Here is a 10,732-nt window from a genome sequence, read left to right on the forward strand (position 1 = left end):
TTGCTTTATGGCCTAACATATGGTCTGTCATGGAAAATGTTCCATGTACACTGGAAAAGAATGTATTTTGTACTTTTGTTGGGTGAAGTGCTCTGTAGATGTCTACAAGTCAAGTTGGTGGATTGTATTATTCAGGTCTCCTGCATCTTTGTTGAATTTCTTTCCAGTTGTTCTATCTTTCATTGAAAGTTGTGTATTAAAATCTCCCACTATGACTGTGGAGTCATCTATCTGACTTTTCAACTCTTTTAAAATCTGATTTATGCATTTTGGGGCTCATTTGTTGGGTCCATAGATATTTATTGTGGTAATATCTTCCTGTTCAATTGATCAATAATCATTATATAATGTCCTTCCTTGTCTTGTATGGTGGATTTTGTCTTAAAGTCAATTTGATCAGAAACTAATGTTGCCACTCCTGCTTTTTTACGGTTGCCATTTGCTTGATGTATCTTTTTCCAACCTTTGATTTTTCATCTATTTTTGTCTTTGTCTCTAAGGTATGTCTCTTGTAGATAGCATATTGATAGGTTTTGTTTTTTTATCCAATCTGCAACTCTCCATCACTTGCATTGTTCATTTAATCCATTAACATTCAGTGCAATTTTTGACAAGTAAGAATTTGTTGCTGTCATTTTGTTATGTGTTTTTACATGGTGTCCCTGGTTTCTTTGTTCTATATAATTTTCTGTTTTGAGCTCATTATGTTTATGAATTGTGTTATCATTTCCTTTGTTGCTGTTGATTTAGTATTCGCTGAATATTTGTGTTTGTCCTCTTTTTTTCTTGTGTGTGTCCTCTTTTTTTCTTGTGTGTGAATAAATTTGAAGATTTATCATTTTTCTTTGAGGTTACCCTATGATTTATAATGTTCTCCCCAAGTTTAGGACAGTCCATTCTATCTTGCAACTCTCTTGACTTCCTCACCATTTAGAAGTTCTGGAACTACACTATTTTTTGCCCCTCTTTTTGATTAATAGTTGTCCTCATTTGCCAATTGATGTCTCTGGTTCAATCTTATAAGCTTATTTTACTTTGGCTATGTCCATATCTGTGGTTTCTGGCTTATGTCATCTTGTGTATTAATGGTTGGTTATTGTTTGCTATTTTTGATTCTCTGTTCAAAGGACTCCCTTTAGTATCTTTTGTAAGATTGGTCTGGTTTTAACAAATTCCCTTAGCTTCTGATTATCTGGAAATCTCCTAATTTCACCATCATATTTGAAGGACAGTTTTGCAGGGTATATAATTCTTGGTTGAAATTTTTTCTCTTTCAGGGTTTTATATATGCTATCCCATTGCCTTCTCAGTTGCATGGTTTCTGCTGAGAAATCAGAGCTTATTCTTAGAGGTTGTCCTTTGTAAATAACTTCTTTTTCCCATGCTGCTTTCAGGATTCTTTCTTTGTCTTTGGTTTTGATGAGTTTGATGATGATAGGTCTTGATGATTTTCTTTTGGGGTCTATCCTGTTTGGCGTTCATTGGACTTCCTGGATGGAGATATTCTCATCTTTCATCATATCAGGGAAGTTCTTCTCCAACAAATCTTGGGCAATTTTCTCAGTGATTTTATTTTTCTCTTCCTGTTCTGGAATTCCAGTGACACATAGGTTATTCCTTTTGATGGTATCCCACATGAACATTAGACTTTCTTCATTTTGTTTTGATCTTTTTTTCTGATTGATCCCTTTCCAAAGAAGTATTCAGGTATTTGTTTTCAATCTCATTAATTCTATCTTCCATTGATTTGATGCTACCCCTTTGCCCTTTCAATGTGTTATCTGTTTCTAACAATTTAGTATTTATTGTCTGGATTTACATCTGTGGATTTAGAATCATTTCTAATTTTTAGTTTATTTTGTCATTTTGTTCTTGTATTTTCTTTCAAGATTCTTCTAGGATTTTGTCTGTGTTTTCCTTCATTTTTTTCTTAATCCTTTGAGGATACCTATGTCTAATTCTTTTTAATTCTTTATCAGAGAGTTTCAATGTTGATTCTTCCTCAGGGATGTGTTCTGGGTAGGCATCCTGCTCTTTTTTTCTAACACTTTATCTTGCTTTTTTTGTGTGGACTGTGATGGACTGTTGTCTCCAAGACATCATGGCATTGCTGTATTTAGATCTCGGTTAACTATTTGTGAAGAGCAGCCAAGGGTGAGTCAGGGTCTTCTTGGTGGTTGTTTATTGTTGGCCTATCGGTGAAGAAGGAAGAGGTGGCTCTCACTCAGTAAGTGAAGCTGTAGGAGGTGTGAGTGTAGTTGTGTTGTATGTGGACTGTTGCTGTCTTCCACTCAGTTAGACAAAAATAACAATTAAATAACCACCAAAAATTAAAAGCAACTGGACAAAAAACACACCATGTAATAACACAGGAACATAACCAAAAAAAGGGGGAAAAAATACAATATGTGGAGAAAGGGCAATAAGAGAAAAAAGGTAGAGAAGGACAATATTGAAGAAAAAATTGAGAAAAATGCAAAAAGAAAAGCAAGGAATGGGGTTTACCATGAGAAAGAAAAAAGAAATTGCAACCACGGACAGGGAAAAGAAAAAAAAAAAACACTGAAAACTAGAACCCAGGAGGGAAAGAATAAAGAATAATAATAAAAAAGACAAAAATAATAATAATAGTAGAAGTTTTAAATCAGACAAAAACAACCAAACTAGAACAGAGAAAACAAAAATTGGAGCAGGGCACCCAGCCTCCATCTGATCACTCAGACTGGGATGGAATTTGTGCTGGCCTAGAAGGTGGGTGGAAGTGAGGGATGACAGCAGTTCTGTTCACCAAGAGGGTGTGGGGTATAAGAGTAACAAGGGGAATATCTCACCTTTCCAGTCCTCCATGTCCAGAATGCCCTTGTGGTTCCCAGCAAGTGGAGCATGTTCTTAAGTCCCTGGAATCTGAGAGAACATTTTTGCTTTATATATACATGGTCAAACTGCTTATAAACATTCAAAATAGCTGTGCCCTCCAGATGGGCAAAAATTCACAGCTCAACCCACCTTCCTCTTTGCTGCTTCCCCTTTATTCACCAGCCACCAGAGCAGTCCTCCATGCAGTCTCTGGCTAGTAGGGCTGAATTGTAGGTTAATTCTTAGGTCCTACACTACTCAGCAATATCCAAGCTGTCTATGCCATCAGGACCACTGACAGACAGTAGCTCCATCTGTCTCCTTTTTTGGTGTTTTCATGTAAATTCTTCTGGTAGTTGGAGTTTTGTTCACTTCTATATCCTTCCCTTCAAGGTTCAGGGGTTGTGATGGTTATGTTTTTATGTCAACTTGGATAGGCCTGGTTGAGTGGCTGGGCAGCTGGGTGAAGTATTCCCCATGATGAGACTGGTAATCAACTCCATGGTGGAATCTACTGGGAGCAGCTGAGTAGTAGCTGCCTTTGGGTATGTGGTCTACTTCCTGTATATAAGGAGAAGCTTTAAGAATGGTCTCTAGCTTATGCCACACTTGGACCCTGCATGTAGCTGTGTCATTGTTCAGCAGTCTGCCATGCTCTGCCAACCTTGGGACTTACAATGGACTGAAATTAATGGCCTGCCATGTGGTTTGGTAACATCAGGACGGTGCCTTTTTACTTGTCAAACTTGGTGCTTCTCAGCCACAGTAGCCAGCAGCTGTCTGAGTGAAGAAACACCTCTAGCTCCAGTGGGCTGGGAGCAGGAGGCAGAGCTGGACCCCAAGGTTGAGGGGCTTTCACCCAGTGCCTAGAGCCTGGCACTTTGAACTTGGACTTAAAGACTCCAAATTGTAAGAATAAACTCCTGTTTGTTAAGGCCATCCCATTTGTGGTACATTTCTTGTCAGAGCGGCACTAGATAACCAGAACAGGGGTCCAGAATTATCTTTTGTATCTGTGTTAATTGGTTCCCCTTTTCTTTGTTGAAGAGAGTCTGTGCAGTCTTTCTGCCTATTCTGCCATCTTCCAAATAAAAATACTTGATCTGCTACTCAGACTTAATATACTCTCAGAAGAATGAGTTTTGATGCCTCCCTGAGAACTGTGTGCTGACTCAACACCAATCTTTGTCCAATATACTTGATGACCTGTAATGTCACCCATGAAAAGGCTTGCCCCTGCCATCCCTTTCCACCAGAACACTGTTTACAACTTTGAAAGTAAGAAAATACTGATGATATGTCTTGATGATTTTCACATATTGTTATGTACTGTCCAGTTGGCTCTGACTCATGGTGACCCTATTACATTGTAAAGAAACACAACCAGGTCCTAAGCCATCTTCATAATCCTTAGAGTACAATAAACACTACTAACTAAAATATATTTCATACCAAAAACTTGCTATACAGTCTAGGTATTTTATCTCAAAACAAGACAATGATCCTGCCCTGGAGGTATTTTTATTCTTGTTTTAAAACAAAAAACAAAGTTCAAAGAGTTAAACTGAATTAATCAATATGACATAGCTATACAATAGCATATCAGTATGTTCACTTAACACTATCTTAAAACAAATGGCCTGTTACTGTGAATATATATTGGGTTTTCCCAAAATCAATTATCTGATCATTGGCATGAACTCTTAAAGCCAAACCAGGTGACTTCTAGTTGATTCTGATTCTTGGTGACCTTATATGTTGCAGAGTAGAACTGTGCTTCATGGGATTTTCAAACTTATGGCCTTTCAGAACCAGTTCACCAAACCCTTCTTCTGAGGTGTCTTTGAGGGGGATTTGAACCACCAGCCTTTTAGTTATTAGTCATGTGATTAAATATTTGCCCCACCCAGGGACTCTCAAACTATAATTTTCTCTAATATGTCTAAATTACAATTGTTCTGCAAAGGCTTCTTCTAAAAGCTGCTTCAGTCTCACAATCAAGTACATAATTTCCTTGGATTCCAATTAAAAAAAAAAAAAAAAAAACAGTAACACAGAAAAGCAAGTTAAATTGAATTAGTAATTTTAATGTTGTCCAGTGTGTGACCCTTTAAGAAAACCTAATCAAATTTCTAATTGTTTCATATGACCACACTATGGTCCAGAAATTTCACTCATAAGTATTTACTAAAAAGAAATAAAATATTTCCACAAAAAGATTTGTAAAATAACATTTAAATCAGCTTTATGTTTAATAATCAAAAACTGGAAGGAAGCCAAATATTGGTAAAGAGAACGATTAAATAAAGTGTGGTATCTTCATACAATGGAAGAATATTCCACAAAGAAAGAGAGAAAATCACTGACACAGCAATAACATGGATAAGTCTCAAAGCATCATCTTCAGCAAAATCAATTAGTCACAAAGGAATATATACTATGATTTCATTTATGCACAGCTTCAGAAGAGTCATTGTTCTGACAAAGATTTATCGAGTCCTAGGAGTGAGTACTGACTAAAAAGAGCTATGAGAGAATGTCCATGTAAGAGCAATGTTCCAACTCTCCATATTTGGATGATAGTTGCATGGATAAATGCATTTTTGAAAGCTGATCTAAATAGGAATTTAACTATAATTCAATTTTTTCTTATTACAATATGAATTATTAATTTTATATAATAAATATATATACAGCAAAATAGACATCAATTCAGCAGTTTCCAGATTTACAATTTAGTGACATTGATTACTTTCTTTGAACTGTGCAACTATTCTCATCCTTCTTTTCTGAGTTATGTCGTGCTCATTCACATAAAATCACTGCCCCCTAAGGTTCCTATCTAATCTTGTAAGTCGCTGTTGTCAGTTGATCCCAAAAAGATAGTTCTTAAAAGAGCATAATACTCAGGTCAGACCTTTTTCACTGAAAGATCTGGTGGCGTAGCACCTAAGGCATTTGACTGCTAATCAGAAGGCAGGTGGTTCAGTTATTCTGTGGTTTTAATATGACTTCAGGGAATATTTTTGATTTAAGGTTCAAAGATTATTTTAGGACAATAGTTCCATTGCTTCCTCCACCTGCCATGGCTCTAGAAAGTCTAGGGACCATGAAAATTTGAAATTATTTTCTGTACTTTCCCTCTTTTGAACAGGATTGCATAGGCACTTTGATCAAAATTTTGAGTAACGGTAACAGCTCTTCTGGTCTCACAACAAAGAAGGTCTTTGTTCATGGAGACAATCAGCCACACATTCCATATACTCCTTGTAATCCTGACTTTCCTTCTTCTTTTGTTGTTCCAGCTGAATAAAGATCAACTATTGTGTTTTGGGGGAGCTCTGGTAGCATAGTGCCTAAGGCACTTGACTGCTCACCAGAAAGAAGGCTGGCGGTTCAAACCCACCAGCCACTCCTCAGAAGGAAGATGGGGCAATCTACTTCCGTAGTGATACTGCCTTGGAAACCCAAGGAGGGGTCGCCGTGAGTCAGGTCCAACTCTATGGCACACAACAACAACAACAATTGTGTTTCGGATGGCCACTTGCAAGCTTTTAAGACCCCAGGCACTTTGAACTGCCAACTTTCTGGTTAGCAGTCAAATGCTTTAGGCATCATGCCACCAGAGTTCCTGTACAATTAATTAGGAGGTAGAATAGAAGCAACAAACACATTATCTGGCAAACTGGGATGTCCATGAAACCTTAACCCTAAACTTCCAAACCAAGGAATCAAATTTCATGAGGTATTTGTTTTACACAAACATCCTCAGCAGCTACTCTCTTTTTTTGGTCATTATTGTAAATATATTTATCACATAACTTTTGCCAATTCAACTTTTCACAAGTGTACAACTTGTTGACAGTGATTACAATAATTGACGGTGAAACTCTATCTTAATCAATGCAATTTTTCTATCACTGTTAACCCCTGTTTAACCCCTCCCTACAGCCCCTGGTAATAACTAATAAACTTTGGTCTCTATACATTTGTCTCTCCTTGTCTTTTTAACGTAAATGAGGTCATACCATATTTGTCCAATGTTTATTTTGCTCAGCATACTTTCTTCAAGCTCCATACATACTGTATCATTTCTCAGATGTAAACATCTACTTTATTCTAATATTAATTAGTACACCCATTTCATTGCCCTAATATTTACTTCATCTCTAATATCCCTCTTAGGACTTCTAGTGGTGCAGTGGTTAAAGGATTCAGCTGCTAACCAAAATGAGGTTCAAACCCATGAGCCACTCCACAGGAGAAATGAGGCAGTCTGCTACCATGAAGATTTATAGCCTTAGATATCCATTGGGACAATTTCACTCTGCCCTATAGGGTTGTTGTGAGTCAGTATCCACTGGATGGCAGTGGGTGGTGGTGGAATAGCCCTCTCTCATAAATAAAGAAAAATGGTGAACATCTATAATGAGTTTGAGGGTTTCATATCCATATTATTTATCAATAAAATAAAATGATTATCTCGTAGTTATTTATTAGGAAAACTAAGTGGCATAAACTAAGACATGTGACTGCTAACCAGAAGGCTGGCAGTTCAAACCCACCAGCCACTCCTCAGAAGGAAGGTTAGGCAATCTACTTACACAGTGTTACTGCCTTGGAAATCCAAGGAGGGGTCGCTATGAGTTGGATCTGACTTGACGACAATAGGTTTGGTTTTTGGTTTAAGTGATGAAACTGAAAGACATTTTTTTTTTAAAAAAAAGAGGCCTAAAAGCTGTGTTAAGATATCCTGCATTTTCAAAATCAGATTCTAGGCCATTTAAGGTATCTTTGCTACTTACTCTTTTGAGTGAAACACCTTGGAAGTATTGGAGTAAACCATAGGGTTCATTGACTCATGACTCAGTTCTTGGAGGCAAGAAAGGCTTCTTATTAAGGCAAATATTTTTTACCACAGTATTTACACATGCATTGTGATGTATCTTGGCTTAAGATCTATGGATTACTATACTTAAAGGTGAAAAACACAGTCACTCAGCAGAAGCTATTTCTGAAAGAATAAAATCTCAAAAAATATTTGGAAATTGTTGATAGTTTTCAACAATAGTTGAAATAGATGATAGCTTATGCAGGAGACATATATTTCTAGGTCATGTTCTATTTGTAAACAAAGATAAAGTAAACTGATGAATAAGTATGAGGTGAAATTAGCTGTCCTTCTCAATCCACCACAAAAAAATTAATGTACAATAATGTATAAAATACTTTATGATATCTTAATACAAAGGAGAAGTAAAGAGTTTTATCTCACATTAGTACAATGTCATCTTCAAAAAGACTTTGTGATAGATTTGTAATAAATATTATTGTTTTCTTCTCATAAATTGAATAAGTCTGAATAATTTGTCTTCTGTTAGCTGATTACATTAGCCAAAATGGACATGGCAACTATTAGAATTTTTAAGATTCTCAGGAGTGGCGTTACTGTTATTGAATTGTTTTTCAGAAAATTTTGCTCCTAGCATATTTTGTTCTCTCACTGTTTCATGATAATAGGGTTTTTGTAGCTGGGGTTTATAAAGTATATGTGTAAGGACCACGGGGAAGTGAAGAATACAGTATTATGGCTATGCTGTCATTACACAGATATTTTAAAAATCTAGAATGATCCAATAAATCAGTAAGCTTCAGGACATCCTACTTATTAGAGCTTTTATACCCTGTGGGTGACAACTAATTTAATCTGACAGTGTGTCCAGGGTATGCAAAAAGGAAAGTGAAATAAATAAACAAAAATGAATTAACAAGCATATATGAGAGACAATCTGTTATACATTAAATTGATATGCTTTTATCATCAAATAAATTATTATCTTACAGTATTTTTATTATGCTTTTTATAATTTTATTTCACTTACCCCATTTGTGTGTGTGTGTGTGTGTGTGTGTGTTAGGAACCATTGAGTCAGCTCCAACACATAGTGACCCTATGTAAAACAGAATGAAACACTGTCCACTCCTGCGACATCCTAACAATCCTTGCTGTTCTTGAGACCATCATTGCAGCCACTGTGTCAATCCTTCTAATTGAAGGTCTTCCCCTTTTTCACTGACCCTGTGCTTTACCAAGTATGATATCCTTCTCTAGGGAATGTTCCCTTCTGACAACATGACCAAAGTAGGTGAGATGAAGTTTGGTCATTATCATTTCTAAGGAATATTCCATTTCTAAGACAGATTTCCTTCTGGCAATCCATGGTATTTTCAGTATTCTTCACAATCACCACAATTCAAAGACATCAACTCTTCTTTGTTGTTACTTAATCATTGTTCAACTTTGACATACATACGAAGCAATTGAAAATACTATGGCTTGGGTTAGGCACACCTTAGTCTTCAAAGGGACATCATGGCGCCTTAACACTTTAAAGGGATCTTTCACAGCAGATTTTCCCAGAGCAATACAACATTTGATTCTTGACTGCTGCTTCCATGAGTGTTGATTGTGGATCCAAATAAAATGAAATCCCTGACAACATCAATCTTTCCTCCATTTATCATAATGTTACTTATTGGTACAGTTGTGAGGATTTTTTTTTTTTTTTTTTTTTTGTCTTTTTGTTTGGTTTTGTTCTGTTATGATCCACACAGTTGAATGCCTTTGCAAAGTCAATAAAACATGTAAATATCTTTCTGGTATATTTTGCTTTCACCCAAGATCCATCTCACCTTAGAAATGATATCCTTCAATCCACATCCTTTTCTGAATCTAGCTTGTACTTCTGGAAGTTCCCTGTCAGTATGTCACTGCAACCATTTATGAATTATCTTCAGCAAAATTTAACTTGCATGTGATCTTAATGATATTGTTCGATAATTTTCACATTCTGTTGGAGCACCTTTCTTGGAATGGGTACAAATATGGATCTCTTCCAGTCAATTGACCAGAGAGCTGTCTTCCAAATTTCTTGGCATAAATGAGTAAATGCCTCCAGCATGGCATCCATTTGTTGAAACATCTCAATTGGTATTCCATCGATTCTTGGAGCCTTGTTTCTCACCAACTCTTCAGTGCAGCTTTGACTTCTTACTTCAGTACCATTTTTTCTTGATCATATGCCAGCTCCTGAAATAAAAGAACATTGACCACTTATTTTTGGTACAGTGGCTCTGTTTATCCTTCAATCTTCTTTTGAAGATTTCTGCATCATTTAATATTTTCCCCATAGAATCCTTCAATATTGCAATGTCAATCTTGAATTTTTGCATCAGTTCTTTCAGCTTGAGAAATACCAAGGATGTTCTTCCCTTTTGATTATATAACTCTAAATCTTTCATATTTTATTATGATACTTTATTTTGGCTTTTCTAGCCTCCCTTTTAAATATTCTGCTCATTTTTTTTATTTCATCATTTCTTTCATTTCTTCTGGCTACTTTATGTTCAAGAGAAAGTAGTAGAGTCTCTTCTGACATCCATTTTGGTCTTTTCTTCCTTTCTTGCCCTTTTAAAGACTATTTGATATTTACTTTCCTCATGTATGATGTTCTTGATGCCATCTCATTGTCAACTTTTCTGGTCTTCCTTCATTGGTGTTCAATGTACCAAATCTATTCTTCAGATGGCCTGTGAGCTCACTTGGAATAAAATCAAGTTAATGTTTTTGCTCTTGTGGACTTAAGTTTCTTCATCTTCCACTTGAACTTGCATATGAACAATTGATGGTCTGTCCACAGTCAGCTCCTGGCCTTGATTTTGCTGATGATACTGAACTTCTCCATCACCTCTTTCCACAGAGGTAGTCAATCTGATTTCCATGTATTTCATCTGGTGAGGTCCACACGTACAGACACTATTTATTTATTTATTTATTTATTTATTTATTTATTTATTTATTTATTTATTTATTTAT

Source organism: Orycteropus afer, unplaced genomic scaffold (genome assembly GCF_000298275.1).
Source record: "Orycteropus afer afer isolate SDZICR_OR568_19922 unplaced genomic scaffold, OryAfe1.0 scaffold00051, whole genome shotgun sequence".
In the NCBI taxonomy this organism is placed as follows: Eukaryota; Metazoa; Chordata; class Mammalia; order Tubulidentata; family Orycteropodidae; genus Orycteropus; species Orycteropus afer.